Below are 21415 nucleotides of genomic sequence, written 5' to 3'. Positions count from 1 at the left end.
TGTGTATCAATACTTTTTTTTTCTTTTAGTGGAGCGTTATTGTGTTTCATATTACCTATGCATCCACTCCTGCGAGGGCACAGTTACGACCTGCAGAATGTACAAATAAATAAAATTAAAATAAACCTACTGGAACCATTTTTGTTACCTTTAACCTTGGAACACTGCCACGAGAGGGCACGGTGAGCGCTGGTTGCATTTTTAGGTCAAAACACTTTTTTTTTCAATATGTATGTTTTGTTTGCTGTGGAAAAAACAAGCCGTCATGTACTTTAACTAAAATAACATTGTAGCTATCACATATTTATTGAAATCCTTCCTCATGTATGCTAATGTTTTCTTGTTGGTCAACAGTGTTATCAAGTATGAACAATTCCACCAGATGTAATAGCTTAGAAATGCAAGAGGGTGTACTGAAGGGCTAGTTGGTACATTTTAGCGCATAAGAACAACGCGGGCTAGTATAAAAATCGTCACGCGGCAGATAAAAATGTTGTTCCCCTACTAACAAATCTGTTGATGCCAATTTTTGCCATGATTTTATTACGCTTTTTGTTTCGTTTCTTCTCCTCTTCCATTCGCTTTGCATGTATATTTTCCTGCCAATTAAAATCCGGGCAGTGGTTCGTCAGCGCCTGTGTCGTCTGTCCCTTCCTTGGTCCCGTCCTCCGCGCTGTTTTTAAACGTTAAATGCTTGGAAATGCATTGCTTATATCAGGGTCTCGTTCAAGAATTCTTGCAACTTATGTCCCCGTGTCTGAATCGATGGACAAACCGACATATGGACAAAATTTGTCGCGTTTAAGTATCCCGAGAAAGGCTGCCGTCCTTAATAGCTGAGATATGAAAAAAAAAAAAAAACGTCTGAAGCTGTGCCGACTTCCCCAACCGCTTCCCAGCGGCTTCTGTGTGACGTCGCAAAACGGTGTTTCCGCATTTGGTGGCCACCGCCAAGAAGCATGACTGGGAAATTGGGGTGGCGGCTCTCCGTGTGATCGCATCGCTTGAATTATAACTTGCAGTTAACACACTGATAACTCCGTTTTCAGTGGTGCATGGTCCAAATTACGGCCAATCGTGCCCATATTACGTAACTGCAGCGGGAAATTTGAATGTTTTTCGGTACTACCTGCAATTTTTTTCAGCTCAATTTGCAATTTTTGTCGTATCCGGAATTCAGTTGGGACAGTAACCAAAGGCTAACTGTATCAAATTAAACGAAGCTGTATTTTGTTTCCACGGCCCCTTTAAAGAAGCACGACAACCAGCGGTGGTGGCAGCGACAGCGTCGTGTCTCCCACCAACCGCATACTATGCGCGCAGAGCAGAGAACGCGAGGCACCCATCAATACAAGCATTCTCTGTCGGCGCGGAAAAAGGGACCGATGGCGAGCCGACAAAGAGGACCCTCTGGTGATAATGATTCGGAGCAGACCACGCGGTTCGCGGCTCCCGCAGGGTTCCTCTCCATCCCTGCGACTCCTTGAGAAGGAATGGCGAAGAGGGGGGAGGCGCTAAAAAGGTTGCAGGCGGCAGAAGAAGCGGGGTGGAGGTCGAATGGGCGGCGGCGGGAGAGCTCCTCCGGGCCGTTTTGTTCTTGGCCCGAGCGCAGCATACACAGCGGCGGCGCCGATGACCCGGTGGCCGTCGCAGCTGGCGCAGTGGTTGCCATGGCGATGATGGCGCATGGAAATGAGCCCCCTTTCCGCCTCATCGGGCCCCATTCATCGGCCGCAGCAGCCTAGGGAAGAGCCGGCGCGAACGTCGGGCCCGGGCGCGAGCCGGCGTTCTCCGGCGCTGCCGGCCGAAGTCTTCCGCGCTGATATCCTCTTGCCCCTTTCGCACTGCACACGCTCGGTTCGAGCATCGACGGCGGAACGCGGCAGAAAGAGAGGTAGATGAGACAACGTTACGAAACCTACTCCATACGCTCTATAATAGCGCCCTAGCATGTAGTGTCGGACGTTCTGGCGAGCGGCATTATAAACGTAGCAGAGAAGTGTTACAGCAGGTATCTACGAAAACACTCTATGCCTGAATGGATGGACCATCGGCGGCAATTGCAGCACTTGTGCCTTCGGCAGAGGCAGCACAATCATCTCGCTTCAGCCAGCCTTAGGCATTCAAAGTATCAGAGGGTCATTGAGCCGTCAAATGGTACTTTTTTTAACGCCCAAGTATCTGGTGAATCAAGCATCTGGCGAGAAATGGAACGGAAGACGATAGGTGTAACATTAAAGGACAAGAGAGCGGAGTGGGCAGGGAACAAACGCGTGTTAAGGACATATTAAGTAGGAATTAATAAGAAGAAAGGGAAGTGGGCACGGCATGTAATGCGAAGGCAAGATAACCGTTGGTCATTAAGGTTGACAGAATGGATCCCTACAGAAGGCAAGCGTGGCAGGGGGCGGCAGAAAGTTGGGTGGGCAGATGAGATCAAGAAAATTGCGGGGATAAATTGGTCGCAGTTAGCACAGGACCGGGATAATTGGAGATTAATGGGAGAGGCCTTTGCCCTAAAGTAGGCGTACATAGGCTGGTGGTGATGATGATCTGGTGAATATAAAACGCGCACGTATTTAGTCATCATTTCACATGGTCTTCATTTCACATTGATTTACCGCTGACGACATCGGCGCATCGGTTCATAATATTTTGTCTTCGAACCACGTTGGCACGTGAGGACTGGAACGCACTACTAATGATTACGCTGTCGAGCACATTCGATCCCGCAAAGCGCAGTTTGACTAAGCCATTACAGTGTAAATTTAGTTGTTACGTTTAGTAACAAAGCAGTTATCGCTTTTCACAGAGCTCACGTTTCTACCCTTCTGTCGGAGCTATTTGTACAGTGACTTGAAAGGTAGCACGCACGGATAGTGACAGGCCTGATCTTGCGTACGGTTGCAAATAACTTCCGTTTAAACGCCCTTGTAGATGACGGCGACATCTGTTGCGCCAGAAATTAACCTGTATAATTATTCCGATGCGGCCACGCGATGTCAGCTAAGACGTTTCGCAGCGTGCGTGCAATCCAGGCGCAGCTTCGACATCCGATTTAGCTTGAACAAGATTGTGCGGGTTAATACAATCTATTGCATCATCTCCCGATATCTCCGGCAAGCGTCGCCATTTAGCGTCCCCAAAAACGTTCATGTAATTTTAGATGCGAGTGCATATCATTCACTCGCCTTGTCCCTCCATACGGCGTTGTCCGCACCCCTCCCCCTACACTATAAAAAAATAGTTAGCGGCGCCCGGTTTCGATCCCACGAACCTGTGGGCGGAGCGCGAGGTACGTGGTGCTCTTCCCACTGCGCCAGAAAACCGAGACAGAATCAAATGCTACGAACGCGCCTTCTATCCTTGACTCATTCAAACTACGTCAAGAAGCTACTGATACAACGCATGATGGGGCAATGATTAACACTTGCAATAAAAGAAAAGAAGCTCCCACTTACAGCAACAATGATGGAGTAAAGGTCGTTGCGACAGCGAAGCCCCAAGCATACCACTTAGAGAGATTGACCAAGATTGGCCAATAAAACATAATAATAATCACAAAACATTATAACCATACGCGTTCCCGACACGTTTCACGCGATTTCAGAATCAATCCAAGGGAAACACCAAGTGAACCCCACGATGCGTCGCATCTACACAGGGTTCCCCTCGCGGGGAGGTGGGCGCAATTTTTGTTTTGCACCGACGATGACAACCCGATGCTCGATGTCTCGTGGTTCGTTAAGGTAAACTTTCCGCGCCGCCTTTCAGCCCATGGTCGCACAACGTTACTGTGTGCCTACCAGAACCGGCATTTGAAAAAGCGGTGGGGTATCAGTGATCACAAAACGCTTTCGGCTCGCACTGTCAATTGAATGAACTGTTCGCACCGCTTCCACAGTCGTGATGGTATGTCTCCTTCAGCGGAACGGCACGGCGTGAACGGGTGGCGCACTCAAGCAGGACACACTTGTATTTTGTAAAGCTGCGTCCATCTCTTCTTACGAGGCAGTTACCGTATTTTCGCGCGAATAAGCCGTACCAAAAATGCGGAAATTTCAGGGGTGAAGTAGACGCACGGATTATATGCGAGGTATTTCCTTTGGTGCAGCTTCACCGGAATTCGGGGTGGGCCGTGATGCCCCGACAGCAGTAATAGCGACTAAGCCACTGTTATCCCACTGACAGTGCTTATTTTGCACACACAGCTCAGCAATATATCAACCTGAAAAAATGCCTGCGGCAAGTCATCTATTTACGTAATCAGGTAGGTAAGTTCTTTTGCATAAACAAATCTGTAATATTGCTTGAGTATGACTTTGCTGCGTCCTTTTACGTATAAAATAGGCGGGCGATTCGCGGGGATATCTTTTATTCGTCGACGCAAAGTGGGGGCGCGGGTTATATGCAGGGGTGGGTTATAGGCGTGAAAACGCGGTAATACCACTTTAAAAACAAAATTGCGCGAACAGTGATTATTCTTAAAGGTGAGAAATTTTAGGCGTTAGAGGGCAACTCCCTATTCCCTCACAGGCACCCACAGATTTGGATCCCAGGTACCTTATACGAAGGAAATTTTGCAGTGCCAGTAGTGCCCTATGTTGTTGATGCTAACGTTTGGTTCATGGCTACAATATTCCTTGTTTCTTTGTGAAGCCTTTTGCAGGCCAATTATACATGGTTCGGCTCGAGAGGCGGATATATACATAGCCTGCCAGATATAGTAAAAGCAGGTTAAGAAGCCAAATAATGTTTGGCATTAAAAAAAATAAATTCACAGCATATCCACGGGGTGAATGATGATGAGTGGGCGAAGCTCCTGAGGGGAAATCATCGGTAAAACCGTGACTCTTCAGTGAAAGTTCGCCCACTACATCTGTGTCCGAACGTAACGTCTAGAAAGTCTCGCTTAAACCGCGCGTCGGCACCTTGGGGCTGAGCTCGCCTGATGCGTTTTGCAGACGCCTCACGAGCTCTCACTGCATCGGGGTCTGCCTGCCGATACGCGCGCTTTTTCGCCGCTTGCCGTTCTCTGACGTTTTGGAGATCCTCTTCGCGCCGCAGCCGTGCCGCTTCGCGTACGGCAGGGTCCTCGCGCCGTTGCCGTGACGCTTGGGCCTCTCGTTCTCGAACGCTGGGATCTTGGCGGCGTCGTCGCGCAGCCAGACGACACGCTTCGGCCTCCCGCTCTCGTACGGCAGGATCTTGGCGGCGGCGTCGCGCAGCCTCACGGAGCGCTTCTGCCTCGCGGGCTCGCACATCTGCAGCCTTATCCATCGGGCGACTCCGAGCGCGCGCCAACAGCGAACGGATTTTATTACAGCGCTCCCCGCCATCTAGTAAACAATCCAAGAACTAAACTGGAGGTGGCTACATACATACGTCGAGGATGGACAGACCCACGCCTTAAGGAGCTTCGCCCCTAAAAAGGCAGGAATAGCCCCGGGGCAAAACAGACGCCGCCAAACGTTCTGCACGCACGAATACAAAAGCTAAAGGTTCACAAGGTCCACCAGCAATGAGCAGGCTACCCAAACACGACACATTTCATCGCGTTAAAGGACAGCGCTTTCCTTCACCGGCATCGCGTGAGCAAGTTTGCCAATAACAGTAGTAAAGTCCGTTGGAACTTTTGATAAAGACGAATGAAGCAGGTAACTAGATCAGAAGATGCACACATGGAAGAAGAAGACTACGACTAGGCAAGAAAGAGGTGGATGTTTGGAACAGGGTTCTGTCCATGATGTGAATATATTGGCTTTTAATAGACGACGGGCTCCTCCCTTGCCCTGCCTGGATGTACTTTCACATGGTGCCGAAACCCGGGACGTCGAGTGACAAGACGAGGTGAGCCATGGAGCGAAATACAATTCTTCGACCGGATTGCTCACCCCGAACGAGGAGGAGGCGTCGAAGTAGGTGAACAGTCTACAAATTTCTCAGAAGAGCTCTCTCGAATGTAATTGGAAGCTTACAGTTTAAATAATGCCAACTATAGATGAAGTTAAAGACGTCAAGACCGCTGTTTCATTAGCTTTGGCTACTGCTTAGCGCCGACCGACTTGCCAAGATTAATGAGAGTTTGAAAGGCCTGGTTCGCTGAATTACGTTTGGCAGCCTACACGAAGATACTCTAGAGTCTGTTAGAAAAGCGTTAAACGCTATGGGTTCACTCGAACGAAGACTTTACGGAAGAAACGAAAATGCTTCACCGAAGCAGACAGACGGCAACACTGACCAATGTATATGAATCGAGTAGTGCAAGCGAGAGCAAAATGCATGGGGTCGAAATCGGAACCTACATCAAACAAACGATTCCAATGACATCGATGGGCATTCCGATAATTGTTCACCGACCCAAAGGATTCCCATGACTACATTACCTGTACCGACGACAGCATGTGCCTTCATGAAAGACGACTCGACTGATGTTTCGTGTGAAGTACTCCAGACAACTTTGCCTTCTTTGCTCAGACCGCAAAAGGCCATGACACCGCATTCGTCATACCAGCAACGCAAAGCAAATCACAAAGTTTCCCCCCTATAGTAGGTCGTCCGCATGAGATGACGGTCCGGCTTTGGATGGCGCTTCAGAGGAAGCCTACGCACCTGAAGTTCTTGAAAGCTTCTATGAGAGCTTTGAGAGCTTTGACAAGCCTTTGATGAACTACTCATCGGGCCATAGTACGCTCGTTAAGAACGCCATTGCCTTATCGTGTTTTCGCTCAGCGGTTTCGAATTCGCGCCAACACTTGATTACAAACCGCTTCAATGGAGAAGTTAAAAAGTTAAGGGAGGCAGGATTTCCACAGGACCTCTTGTCATGGACATATGAAAAACTTCTAAAGATCTTAAAAACAAAATCCGGCTGTCGGGATGTTACTGAGGACATACAAAAGTCCAGAAAAGCTGCCGTCGTACTATACATCCATACCATCACGCACCGCCTAAAAAAAGTGGGCCACCGCTATGGAGTGCAAGTGGCTATCCCGACTCGCAACAAGTTGCGTTCCGTATGTGGCAGGCTTGACAGACAGATAAAGCGGGGAAGTGATAAGCAAGGGGTTGGTTGTGGTGTTAAGCACAAGAACCGCTACGCCGCCTCCGCAACGGGTGTTGTGTACAGCATTCCTTTACCCTGTCGCCGAACTTACGTTGGAGCAACTGGCCATTGTATCAGCGTGCGTTTGAGAGAGCATGGATTGTCATTAAAGAGCCCCGCATCATCACATGCTTCTTGACATTGTACTTAAGGCAGCGGATGTAAACCTATTTTCCTGCCGCTGACATTTTATTCAGGCACCGTGAACAAACGACCCGCGAAATCATGGAACCATTCCAGATAGCAGAAAGAGTAGACAAGTGTGTCAGCCAAGAAAGCGTGTGTCTTCATCCCAAAGTGATCGCGTATCTTCGTGAGCCTTGACTGCAGCCGGTGTATATCTAGCTGCTTATCACCGTGGCGTTTAGAAACTTGTTTCGCTTGTTTTCACTTGTTTTTTTATTTATTTTGTGCTAAGTGTTTATATACAACCTTCTTGTTCAGTTGTTGGAACAGCGGCTGTTCTAGTGTTCCACTTCCTTTGTCTTTGTTTAAGTTCGCGCTGGTTTCATCCAAGAGCGGAATCATTTACTGTCTGGGATTTCTCAAGAAAGTTTTCATCACTTCTCACGTGTGGTGTGTTTTATCAAATATAATTATCTTACTAACCATTTAGAGCTCACCGGTCTCAAAAGAGCCAGGTTTGAAAATGTGTGCTTTGTTATGACAAGTACAATAAGCCGTAAATCATCCATTATAGGGTAAGAGCTTTTACATCAGATTCAGGGGCTGTGTACATTATTCGCGGTTACTTTCAAGAACGAAGGGACCTACATTTCACTTTCATTATTTCTAGTTGCACCGGCCACTTCTCGCTTTATGTTTCAGTCTGCAGTTTGCTAAATTCTGGTGAATCCCCGCAATACCGCCACAATGTCATAATTAAGGATCTATAGCTACAAAACAACTCACTTAGCGCAGCATATTTTCCAAGCATGTCATAGAGGACAACCTCGGCTCCAATTTCCTCAAGTTTGAAAACAACTGAAAGGGCTTTTTTGTATTTGTTTTAAAATTAGACCTAAATGCGCAGTAGGCCTACAATGCAGCGCATTTTTCATAATGAACCATTTTAAGAGAAAAGCTGTTTAAGCTTCTAGTTCCATTGTATAATGTTCAACATACCAAGAAAAAATAGCGAACGCACGTGAGCGTGTTCCGCGTGAGGAGCGCCCGGCGTCGGCCCGCTCGGCATTGGAGAACACTCTGCCCAGCGTTCGTGGCATGATTTCTCGCCTGCTCTTCTGCTCACCAGTTCACGTGCGTTCGTACTACAGACGCCGAGTTCACGAAGCCGGTTGCCCCGGGTTCTAGCACGCGCTAACGTGGTGCACTTGGGGAGAGATGTGAAAGCCTGCGGCTAAAACGATCCGGGAATGTCAGTCACGGAGAACTTTCAGCGGCAAGTTTGGAAACTCGTGTAAGGTGCAACAAACGGGTCTCCGAATAAGAGAGAAGGGCCGCCAGCTCTGCTGTTTCTCCAGCCTTGCACCAGTAGTGCAAGCTGCGGAAATGTTTTTTCTACATAAACTAAAACTGGCACGATGATCAAGATGACCCCTCCCCCTCAGCGCCGCAGTACGATGCTGAGGATGACCCCACGTCTTGTGAACGGAAGCTGCGCGCTATTCACTTGGCCTTGGACTTCATAACACAACGAGATTCATAGGGCGAATTTCTTCCTAAGCAGCGCCAATAAACTGATAAAGACTTACTCGAAGCCCTACAAAAATTACGGCAGACTCCACAGCAAGACTCTATAACTCAACCATTTAAGAACAGTTGCCGTACACTTCGCTTGCAACATAACGTGGACGTACATTTGACCTGGGATCCCGGGCACGCGGGCCGCTTCGGAAAGGAAGATGCTCACGCTATGGCGAGCGCGCCTCTCACCTCCCGCTCGCCGCCACTGGAATGCGGGCTCACTACCGTCCGGGCACTCCAGGAGACCGAAGAACAGCGAGACTTGCTGAAGGAATGAGGACGCCAAGCGCTGCCGGCCTCACTGCCTACTAACCACCCTCCCTTGCCGAGTGGACTACCGCGGGCTGCCGAGGTTTTCATACACAAGGCACGAGCTGGAGCTTCACTGACTGACGATGCCATCGCCAGTTGGCGAGCTTACGTGCCCCGGTGCCCCGTGGTGGACGGCAGCGAGCTGACGACGTTCAGTCCACCCGCCGTGACGTCACCTACCGAACATGTGACTTGGGGGTCCGCCCTACTAGGAAACACCTCGTATGGGAGTGTCGGGGTCTTGAGGATGTTCGCGAGCGCCATCACGGACCAATGTCCACGTACGAGGATTCGATAAACCCACCTCAGTGCACCAATGCCGCCCGCGTCCTGCGTTCCCTGTGGGACTTCGCCCGCGAGAGGCTGACATTGTGAGACGGACTTAATTTTTCCCCTTCTCTTCCCTCCCCACCATCCTTCTAGGCCTCTGAGCCGGTCCTTCCCTACTAAAGATTTATTTATTTATTTATTTATTTATTTATTTATTTATTTATTTATTTATTTATTTATTTCAGTACCCCAAGGGCCCATCAGGGCATTACGTAGGGGGGATGTGCTTACACAACACAACTGCAAGTCAGAGAAAAAAAGTACAGTTGAAGGAAAGGTACAAGTGTGAATACATAAAAGAGCTTGCCGAAATCGCAGTACAGAAGCAACAAACAAGGCGAAAGATACAGTGCAACCAAAACACCGTCGGAAAGAACAAGTTCAAAAGAAGTTGCGAAAATCCCGGGTCATCTCCCCTAAACGTGAAACCTTGGGAGGGGCGAAGCATGCAGGGTGCAAATGTATTCTTGGCGCCTTGGCATTTTCGCCAACGGAGATGAAACCGTATGGAGGTAGATGTATACAGCTTTGCTGTAAAATTCTCTTGCTTTTCAAGCACGAAGCTATCTAGCGCGAGACGTAAACGAGTTTCCCGGTATTTTAGTAGTGTGACTGCATGAGACTATGACGACAGGATACGGTAATAGCCCCAGCCCCTAAGCGGCTACGCTGGAGGTATCTAGGTAGAGCAGCCGCAAATAAAGATGGATTCGTTATAGACACTATACTGACCGGTAGTTGGTTTCAATCGTTTATTGATAGGACAAGGGGCGATGACTTGCGGTGCAGGTAAACACTGGTGATATCTTCTGCGCATGACCAATCCTTACGGATCAGTCCTTACGGACTGATCATGCACATCACATGTCCGTAAGGAAATTTGATGCCCTGGAAAAATACGTTCCGAGGAAAGTAGTGAGTGGTTGTAATATAGTGAGTGGAAATACACAAGACGACACAACTGAAGACACTGATTCAGATTTAGATGAAGAAGGGAATTTTTAAGGGAGGGTAAACTATGGGTTCGGGAGTACGAACGCAAGGTAAACCTTGCAGCCTTACTCTGGACAGCCTCGAGTAGATTAGTGAAACTGGCTTGGTGAAAGTTCCAGATAATTGATGCGTACTCCAGTGAAGACCTGATCGAAGTAGAATAATCACAAAGCCTACTATAAGAATTGGCTAAATATAAACTCCGTTTTAGAAAACTTAACAATTTCAATGCCTTGTTTGTAATGTATTCTATATGACAGAAACAAGATTGAGCGCAGCGCAAGCCACGGACGGTGAAATGACGGGACGGGCGCGAACTCGCAACTCCATTTTTTTAGAAAAACCGGCATGCATATATACATTAGGCGTAATCAGACACGTGTACAAAAAAACTAACAGGCATTCGGTGAAGGCACACATCAACAAAAATCAAGAAAGTTATCAGGGAATGCACTCTATGTATATATGCATGCCGGTTTTTCAATAAAAATCCAGATGCGAGTTCACGCCGTCCCGTCATTTCACCATCCGCGTCTTTCGCTGCGCTAAACCTTATTTTTGCAGTATAAACCAACTCACCCAACAACACGTCTCACTATGAGAGTTCGCCATAATTTGTGTCGGTAGGCTAAACTTTTTTTTGTTTCGGGACTCTAACTTCAGATACGTTTTCCCCTAAGCACAAAGCCCTACTTTCGTCAAAATTAAAGATGTCGACTGGAAACGCCTGTCTTATCTCTAGTGAAAACACCTGCTTGCCACAGTTCGACCTGTGTTTTTTGTGTTTGCTTTTATCTCGCCTCCCTTCGACATCACTTTTAACGCGGTGTTTTTTTAAATTAGTTAGCTCTCTTAAAAACTAATTCAATGTGCATTCTTAATTAATTAAAAGGAGTCGTGTCCCTCTAGCGCTGCTTAATTGCTTTCGTGCAGATGGAGCGCCTACACTCTCGCCCTTGCAGTACGCATGAGCCAGGATTCTTCCCTCGCCTGATAAGAGCGCATAGATGCCGCAGCCACACTTCACGTGGTTTACATTGAACCGGAGAACGTCTCCAGCCGAGTAAGAATGCGTGGAGGCCGCCACGAGGAGCCTTTCCCAAGGAGAATCGGAACGCTCTTTCTCGTCTCTGTATGTGTTGGATGCACGCAGTAACGTGAGGCCACCTCAGGTTGTTGCGACCATGCGTATGAACATCCATAAACATCCGATGGCGCGAAAGCTACTTCGCGTCGCACCGGATGCCCGATTGTGTGACGCCTTGTCTCGTGAGCGACATGTCGAGGTATTGTTGCAGAGTGCCTTTTATACCATGGCTGAACACGGTCTTCGAACCCAACGACGCCACGTGAGCTCGGACATGCAAACTAACACATGATGCCGAAGTTGAGACGAACGAACACATAAGCCGAACACGTGAGGCCGCTTCAATAACCCGGCCGTCACAAGCGCATAGATTCGCGCTCGCCCAGAATTTGTTCCAATGCGGGTACAGTGATGGACAAAAAAAACCGAAAAAGAAAATAGCAACCAGCACACGCGAAAACAAAGAATACGGTTCGGGGATACCAGTAAACTATGTACTTGCGGATTATTTGCAAAGCCTCATTTAAAAGCTTTGTAACTGTAAGGGAGCCACGCGATAAATTTACTTGGATTGGAAGAAACTGCGCCATTTTTGTGTTCCGGCTCATATTTTCGCCTCTGTATTTAATTTGTCCATGACTGTACACATTGAACATAGCCGAAGCCGTTGGGGCTGTCAAAGCTGCGTGCAATGTTGTCATCGGTACACTACCGAAGCCGAACGTAATGCTTCAAAAATAGTCACGTAATCATAAATAGGTGGCACCCGCCGCGGTGGCTCAGTGGCTATGGCGTTGTGCTGCTGAGCCGAAGAACGCGGGGTCGATTCCCGGCAGCGGCGGCCGCTTTTGTGATTGAGGTGAAAAGCAAAAACGCCCGTGTGTTCGAGATTTCGGCACACGTCCCCAGGGGGTCAAAATTAATCCGGAGCCCTCCACTTCGGCGTGCCTCACCACCTGTGTAGCGTCGGCGCGTTAAATCTCATAATCAATCAATCAATCAATCATAAATGGGCGTCGTCATTTCCTACTCTCATGCTTTAAGCGAATTTTAAACGAGGCAATCTTTGACGCATTTTAATTACTGGGGACAGTATAAGTATACATTTAGCAGGCCAATTTTTTCAGGAACTCTATCCAGGAATATACGCTTGCGGCGTGTTCTATGTTTACACGCATGAAAACATGGCGCACACCGTGTGTGATTACGCCGAACGTATATATGAATGCCGGTTTTTCTATTAAAATCCAGGTGCGAGTTCGCGCCCGTCCTGTCCTTTCACCGTCCGTGCCTTTCGATGCGCTAAATCTTATTTCTGTCATATAGAATACATTACAAACAAGGCGTTGAAATTGTAAAGTTTTCTAAAACGGAGTTTATTTTTGGCCAATTCTGATACCAGGCTTTGTGCTTATACTACCTTCATTAGGTCTTGACTAGAGTTCAGATGTCATTGTATCAAGGCATTGTTCGGGCGAGCCATAGCTTTGGCTGATCTAATTATGGGACTTTATCAAACCGACTCCCCTGCGAAAACCACCCTTTTCCTAAAACTGCACAGCGTAACCTGACCTTCAACAGAGAAAAACACCCAATCTTTAAAAACAATGCACGATATTACAGACACCCATAGGGCTAGCCATGCGACCTATCCACGCAGTATAAACCGACCTCACGGTGGCAAGCCACAGATATTAAAAATTAAAAACCGAAACCAAGTAAAGCGGCCAGCCGCTCACTCGATTGATTGATTGATTGATTGATTGATTGATTGATTGATTGATTGATTGATTGATTGATTGATTGATTGATTGATTGATTGATTGATTGATTGATTTAAAAAAGGAGGCTCGCACCCCAAGAGGGCGTAGGGGTTAAAGGGTTGGGATAGGATAGCTGGGTGGCACGCCTTCGTTCCTTTAGTCAAGGATGCCATCTTTGGGGGCTTTTCAGGTTCGCCTCAGACTGCTCTAAAGACACCGCTGTAGCTGCAAACTTTACCGAGGAAAGGTGGCCAGCTGGGGTCTACCCAGAGATGGGTAGAGGCTTGCAATTTCTTGCGTAAGACAGCCCTGCCCTGGTTAATTAAGTACAGTACCACATTAAATACTAAAGGTACGACAAATGAAGGCGGGTGCCGATGTACAGGACGTGTATCCACTGGACCAATCACGTATGATGTCTGGAGCGTAGGCTGCGTTTGCATAAGCCTTAGTAATAAAGGTATGTGCTTTCCTCTTGAGGGCCTCCCAAACAAAATGACTTCAGATTCCATCTATAACGCATAAAAGTGTCGTAAATAAAGGGCAGCACCCGATAAGCAAAATATATTTTCAATAAAACAAGCAAGAATAATAACATCATTGATTGATTTCGGGTGTTTTAAGTAACGGTGCTACAACAGGGCTATGAAGCGCGCAATAGTTGACGGCTCCGGATTAATTTTGATCACCTGTCGATCTTTAACTTGCGCCGAAATCTCGACCCACGGGCTTTTTAACTTTCCTCCTCCATTTCAGACGCGGCCGCCCCATCCGGGATAGAATCCACGGCCTCAGGCTCAGCTGCACAACTCCTTAGCGGGTGAGCCACCGCGGCGGCGGGTAAGAATAATGAAATGGGCTTTAGGGAATAGAAGCCAGCTCACCCGTTGATTGCCTGATGTGGCACCTCCATATATCAGGCCGTGCGTCAGTTTGGTTTAGCAGAAATTCAACAGAAAATTTTGCGCTACGGTAATATATCCAAACATAGATGGCGCAATGTGCTACCGTGGCGGACCTAGTTACGGTACTCTCTCTTTTTTAAGTTTTCGTGCATTAGGTGGTTGCGCTGAATTTTGTTTGTATTAGCAAAGCGCACTTGACAAAACGTAACCTAATTACCCTGCAACGGACTGCGTTCGTTATTCTATATTAGTTCATGCATTTCTAATATGAGACTCCGTTATAAGCCGGCTTCTGAGTGTACTTTCATACCGCAATGAAGTACGTATGATTTATGGGCTACATATTATATATTTACGTATAATGTGGACTACTGACTTTAGTGGAGCGCTTTAGGTACTGAGTTGGCAATACTTCGATCGAAACAAACTATCGACCATACATGCAAAGACCTCCATTCCTGGCCCCCCGTCACCTACATCTTGTCTTTCCTAGACGCAGCCAGCCCACTCGCCTACTCCGCGCACGCTTTGATAGAGTCGGAACACAACCTTACGAGGTCACAAATGTCACGTTTACACGCCGATAACTGCGCCCCGCACCGGGACACAACAACTGGCGTGGCATCCCTTTCATCGTCAAATCATGCGACCGGCCACCCAGACACTCACGCCTCCGATCAACGCGTCTTTTACGGCCTTTCGGGGAGCACTAAAAGCCATCGCTAAACGGTACAGCCGCCGCGCCAAGTCAGGCCGAGACCTGTCGCCGCTGGCCGTACACCAAGCTGGGTCATCGCAGCGAGCGGCCGTGGCGGGGCACCGGCCAGACGGTTTCCCATGGACAGCTCAACAGCGGGGAACAGACGACAGAGGGGGTGAGAAAACAAACCCGACGTTCGGGAGCTTCACATTGTGTCCGGAGGCCTCGCGGGGAGGAAGGAAATCGTGGGCAGCGGGTCGCACGCGTCGTCCCTATTCCAGCACACCCGATGCGGTGATGATCGCGGGAGAAGAAAAGGCATATCCGCTGTCGTTACCGTCGGCCCCAAAACGCCCCCTTTTAGGGCTAGCGTTTAGCGCCCCCCGCTGAGTGAGAGCGACGGTCGGACTTCCCCCCTTTTTTTTTTCTGCCCCGCTTTAACCATTCTGGGCATCATCCCTCGTGCCCGGGCGACCTTTGGTTCCCCCCTATTGAACTGCTAATGTTATGTCTTCCGATTGTCCTCCCGCTCGAGTATAAAGCAGTCGAGGCGGCGAGAGAGCGCGGTAACCGGGAAACCGTGGCTTGTGCGCTGTTTGGAGGATGACATTGGGGGGACCGGAGTTGCTCTTGCGGGCCGTAATAGCTGTGAACTGTGCGCAACAAGCCCTATCCGGCACGCCTGACAGTCTCTAGAGCTGTGGGCAAGGGCGCCACGCTCTGTTTAAAGTTATCAGGAGGACACGGTTAATTGACTTTGCGGAACTTTCCATGGTGTCCATACATGGTGTCCATACCTACTATACCGTGATGGCATCACCGATTTAGGCCGATGGGAGAAATCAACCTTTATTTAAGCAGAAATGGTCGGTGAAAGGGGGAGGGGTCCACGTCCGAAGTCCAGGAGGCCGCGATACTTTGAACGAGAGAGATGTTTTTCTTTAAGAGGCCAAACCACCGATTTCTGTCGCGTATATATTCTCTAGCTCACATGAAAGCCAGCGTTTTATATAACCCGGTAACTACAAGTAATTTATAAGCAAATTCCCGGAAATAATTTTAATTTGGTACCAAACTTTCTGAAACCGGAAGGGTGGCGGATCGAAGTGCAGAAACTTGACACTGCAATATGTGTCCCGGTCACGTGACCTGCAAACCTAGCAGCTACTGTAACTGCTCAATCGTTTATTCACTTATTGAAAACCGTTTAACACAAGTATTTGTATAAGTTTAGAGTGTACATGTATTTTTAAACATTGTTTGGAAATTTTTAAGACACGCCGCCCGCCACCGCTGGGTTGCTCTATAGTTTGGCTGAGCCTCCATGTCCAGAATCAAGGGTAGCGTTCAGTAAACAGACCCAGCTTTGACAGTTCTGCCTGAGTAAGGGGCGTTACTTCTGCCCAAATATTCAATTTCAATTTCCAAATACGCCAACGGCACCTTAAAAAAAAAAAACGCGCCCGGGAAGAATCGAACTGCCGACCTCCACAACGTGAAGCCAGATTCTACCTATCGTCCACCTCAACAGATGGCGCCTTCGGGTAAAATGATGGCCTGACTCGACTCGGAAAAGGGAGTCGAGTCCGGCCGTGGCAAAAGAGAAGAGTGAATTAAAAAAAACACATAAAGGAATAAGAAAGTCTGTGATGCACACTGTTCTTTAGCTGGGGACAAGTTTTAAATATCGCTTTTTATCTCGCATACAGACAAAAGTATGTTGCCCCGCTACTACATGTCATCGTTGCCAGCATTATTTTGAGGGGGACACATACGGCTCATAGACCTAAAAATTTCGATTTAAAAACTTCCAGGGCGTTATTAGCAAAACCATTTCTCTTTAAGGTGCTTGAAATGATGCCCTCTCATTTGTGGTATACCCGACAAAAATCGATTGTCTGTCTCTTTAAATCCGAGAGAAGCTCAAAGCGTGTTCGCCCTTATGAAGAGGTTATGGTAGATTATAAACACAATAAAAAGAACCTTCAGGAAAGCAAATGAGATCACAGGTGACAAAGATACAAGAAGGAGGCCGGTGCAGAGGATTAGCTGCGAGCGACCAACTCACTCACTGCTGCCGTGAACGCCTTGTTCAGTACGTATTACAGCCTACGTATTCTTATATATTTGTCCGTTCACCTATTTCCATCGACACTCTGTTATAGACTGGACCTTGGCAGGGCCTCTTTAAACGGCGCGTTCACACATGAAAGAATACGGTGTTGGCTTCGCGAAAACGAGAAAAATGAAAACTTGCGGACGAAACTTCATGATACATAAATGCGATGTCGCGTACGCTGACACCATACGCGTGTGAATGGTAATGATGCCCAATAGTTCCGCTATCATAGCATCATTAATGCAGTTGGCCATCTTCCCATCTCCCCCTCACAATCTTCTTTTTCATTTTTATTTTTGCGTTCACACCTCTGCCTAAGCCTGCCGCCTCTGTCTGCTGAGCGTATATGGATGAGTATAAGCGCACGTGGAATGGCTTAATGGTTTGTAGAGAGCAATATAATAAGAACAAGAAATGAGTGTTGCATCGACAACAGAAAAACTTTCGTGGAAAGAAAACGGCAGCACATTGTGAAATGTCAGCATCGACACGTAAAACATGCGGACGACACAAACACCTCCGTGCATGTACGCAGTAATAATCATACACTTCTATTGCTGTTCTCACTCTCTCCCTACTGCTGTTGTCATTCTTCGTTGACATCATTTCCTCCCCTCCCCTTTTTATCTTGCTGTTAGTTAAACTTCCCCGCGAACTTTGCACTGAATTTTCTTTTTTCTGCTCTTGTATGGCGCTGCCACGCGCTTCAACCATCCTTCCGACCCGGGGTGCCTTCGAACGTAACCATTATGAACCCCCAAAGCCCCGATCACACACCACACGCATGCGTGCGAAGGGGAAAGGCCGAGCCGTGAACAGCATAGAAGGGAGTCAATAAGGGTCCAATGTCATCCCCATTTATTCCGCGTTTTTTCCTTCTTCCTCGCCGATTACTTTGCCGCAGTGCTGCTCCGCGTATTTCTTCTCGCGGACCCGGCCGGTCCGCTCTCTTTTTATCACGCACAAAAGGGCGAAAACAAATTGTACGCACGCGTAATTTGCATATCGCTGGCTATACGGCGGCGAGGGGCGGGACGGTCGTTACACGGACGCGTATATACACGGTGGTCACCATATGTCAGGAAGGGGGCGTGGCGGCAGCGAATGACGTAAAAGCGATTAATAATTGGCGGCAGCACAAGAAGCGACTGTCATGGTCGCCAGATATAAGGAGAGGGAGCGTGTACGCACTATTTTCATTTTTTGCCTGTCTTTATTTCTGCTTCTAGATGTTGGTAAACAAGTACTTGCCGCCTTTGAGCGCTTGCAGCGTGGTGTCCGAACGGTAGGGTGTGTGTGTTTTTTGGACCTCCCGTCTCCTACAACGCTCCGCCAACTTGTACGAAAAATATTTCTAAGGTTACTGCTGTGAACCTGGAACTAAGCGTTTTACATTACGGCCGCATAGGTCACATTATCCCACAAATATAAGTGCTTATGATTGCAATGGTTTCTGGTGGAGTTGGTAGCCTGTGTTTTTTCTGTTCCTTCCTTCGTTTCTTCCGTCTTCAAAATGAAAAATTTCCGTGGGCTGATCAAAACATGGAATAAAGAAACTGGTTAATTTGGCGCTTTAGGTCCCTCGGATTTAGGGATGCCACGAACGTCAAGGCCGATACCATTCTCAACACAGGTTCGCATACACGCTTCAACATAGACATTTGTATACAACATTTGCAGTCATTTTTTATTATGTTATTCGAATGTAGTTAAAAGCCAGTACTAGTCCCCCAACGTCCACGTCCAGATGCGCCATTCCTGTTGAAATGAGGTAATGCGACGTGGCGTCGGTCTGCACACCGTAGCATTTGCAAAATAATAAGCCATTTGACTGATAGCGGTCTTCCATTTCACTCCTGCGATTAGCTTCCTACAAGTAACATCATGAAGCCTATTATTAAGCAAAAAAAAAATCTTGCATCCCTTCGTCTAACGACGAAGATGGTTGAACGCGAAGCTTTGTCGTGGTGAAGTCCTTGGTCGGGTTAATCCCACATTGCGAGTATGTTCTCGTGTGGAGGGACACACGACGTTTCTAGAATCGGCTCCGGTCTTTTCGGTACAGGACGTTTCGGTACAGGGCGTTTCGGTACGGTCTTTTCGGTGCACGGGCGTTTCGGTACACGGGCGTTTCGGGACACGGGCGTTTCGGGACACGGGCGTTTCGGTACAGGACATTTCGGTACAGGGCGGTTCGGTACAGGTCATTTCGTTTCGGCGAGCGCTTTAGGCTGCGGGCGTTGTTTACGGGGTGGTTACAAGCACGGAATTTGTACCTATTTATTACAGGTGTTCTTGTTCGAAATTCTGCGTTATTTTAGGCCAGCAGTTGGTTATGCGGCCTTCCCAAAAAACCCTGTTAAATATTAGCTGCGATATTTGTAGCATTCAGACAACCTATAAGTTTGTTTCTTAGCGACCTATTATCACCAGAATGTTATATAACAAATCAGTGACAGTATCATCGTGTTTTTTCACTCGTTTTTTTTTTACGACTTATTATCACCTGTTTATTTTTTCGAAAATCAGTGAGGTAAATATTTCCTTTTTGCACTTTGCGGAGACCCTTCGACAACGGCTGCGGGAATGAGTCCCACCGCACGGGGAAGGAACCTGTCCCTTTATAACGTACTGACGAACAAGTTGCAATTTCTTGTGTTTCTGTATTTGTGTGCGTTGCTTTCTTCTGATAACGCCAGTACTTGAGGTGTTATTAGCAATGCATTCTGGAAGGCACCTATTGTACCTTGCCGCACGCTTCCGTCCCGACTTATTCATAGTTAGTAGGGACTGCGGCGGGTTTATTGTGTCTGTGAATCAAATTTGGAAATGCTGTGTAATGACGTTGAAAGCACTCTGTAATGTTTTATGCAGCATACATACAGTTATTCATCTTCTCAAGGACTGCTCATCTGTAATTCTTGGCGTTTTGCTAATATGGTCGTGACCAGAGACCAATGCCACTTGCTGCTCCCCATAATCAGTACTTTTTTGAGCCGCACACCGTTAAAATGATGTTCCCAGAAGCAGGTGTCGGCACGACATTATACATGGCATATATATAAAAAAAAAACAAGTGCCGACTGCAACTGGCATGCAGCAGGTTAAAATGAGCCGCTGCAACTCAAATCGCGTTGGATGATGTAAGTGAAAAATCCAGTGTAACACTTTAGCGCTACTATTCCGACGGATAATGTTTCTAACCGCACTGTTAAACCATTTCATACTTATTTATAAGATAGGTGTTTACTTAGTTTAACAGCCCGGAAGAGCGCTTAGTGCGTAAGAAATATTTCCCGCAGAAAAACATGCACGTCAAAGCAGCGTCCCCGATTAGGAGCCACGTTGGATCGTGGCTCATTGGTACCTCTGAAGTTTACATATGGTACTTTTGTGACAAAGAACTTCACTACTCAGAAGAAAATTTAAAATAATGTCTATGTAATTGAATAATCGATTCAAAGAACATTTATGCGAAAAGTAAACAAATGAGACAGGATCGAGGAACTATCCTCAACAAATATTTACAGGAGAAATCGCTTGAAAAGTATGCGGATTCGTAAGCAGGCGTTAAATAATCACAATATGAGCTCAGAAGCCGCCTTTAAAAAATAGTCCTAGAGGTCTGTGCAAAATCAATTCAAAACAACAACAAAATGAAGAACTAACTGATATGTTCATGCAGCGAAAACTCCTTAAACCCGTAAATTTTTTCAGTCACCTGTCTTCCCAGAATTTCTCTGGACGCACGGGGAGTGGTGGAGGAGCGTACATGGCTTGCGGCGGAGCTTGCCTAAAACGCTCGCCCTAAGATCGGGCTCCCGCTGACTTTCGTGCCGCTAACCATTCGGGGTACCAAGGCATGTTTTTTTTTTTTTTTTTTTTTCAGAATGCGCCGGCGCAAGCGATCACGTGGACGAGGACGGGATGGGAAACGCGAGGGCGCAAATAAAAAATTCAGCCCCGCCAGAGGACGAACATATCGTTTTTCTTTTTTTTATTGCAGTGTTTAACGCGCCGACGCAACGCAGGCGATGAGGCGCGACGTAGTCCATGGAGGGTTCTGGATTAATTGTGACCATCTGGGGATCTTTAACGTGCGCCGAAATCTCGTACACACGGGCGTTTTTGCTTATCACCTCCATCAGAAAAGCGGCCGCCGTGGCCGCGAATCGAACACGCGACCTCATGCTCAGCAGCGCAACGCCCTTAGCCACTGAGCCACCGCGGCGGGTAGAAAATACATGATGATATTGTCGCTAAAGAAACGAAAATGAACAAGCTATACATTTTCTGGCTACGGTTACGCAAATAGGCATTTTTTTTGGCAAGGCCGCATAAATTTCTACTGGCCTAAAATAACGCAGAAATACAAGCAACAACAGTTGTAATAA

Source organism: Haemaphysalis longicornis, unplaced genomic scaffold, assembly GCF_048455015.1.
Source record: "Haemaphysalis longicornis isolate Haplotype H1 unplaced genomic scaffold, Haemaphysalis longicornis Haplotype H1 scaffold_3, whole genome shotgun sequence".
NCBI classification, from domain to species: domain Eukaryota; kingdom Metazoa; phylum Arthropoda; class Arachnida; order Ixodida; family Ixodidae; genus Haemaphysalis; species Haemaphysalis longicornis.
Note: the sequence above shows the minus strand (reverse complement) of the source record.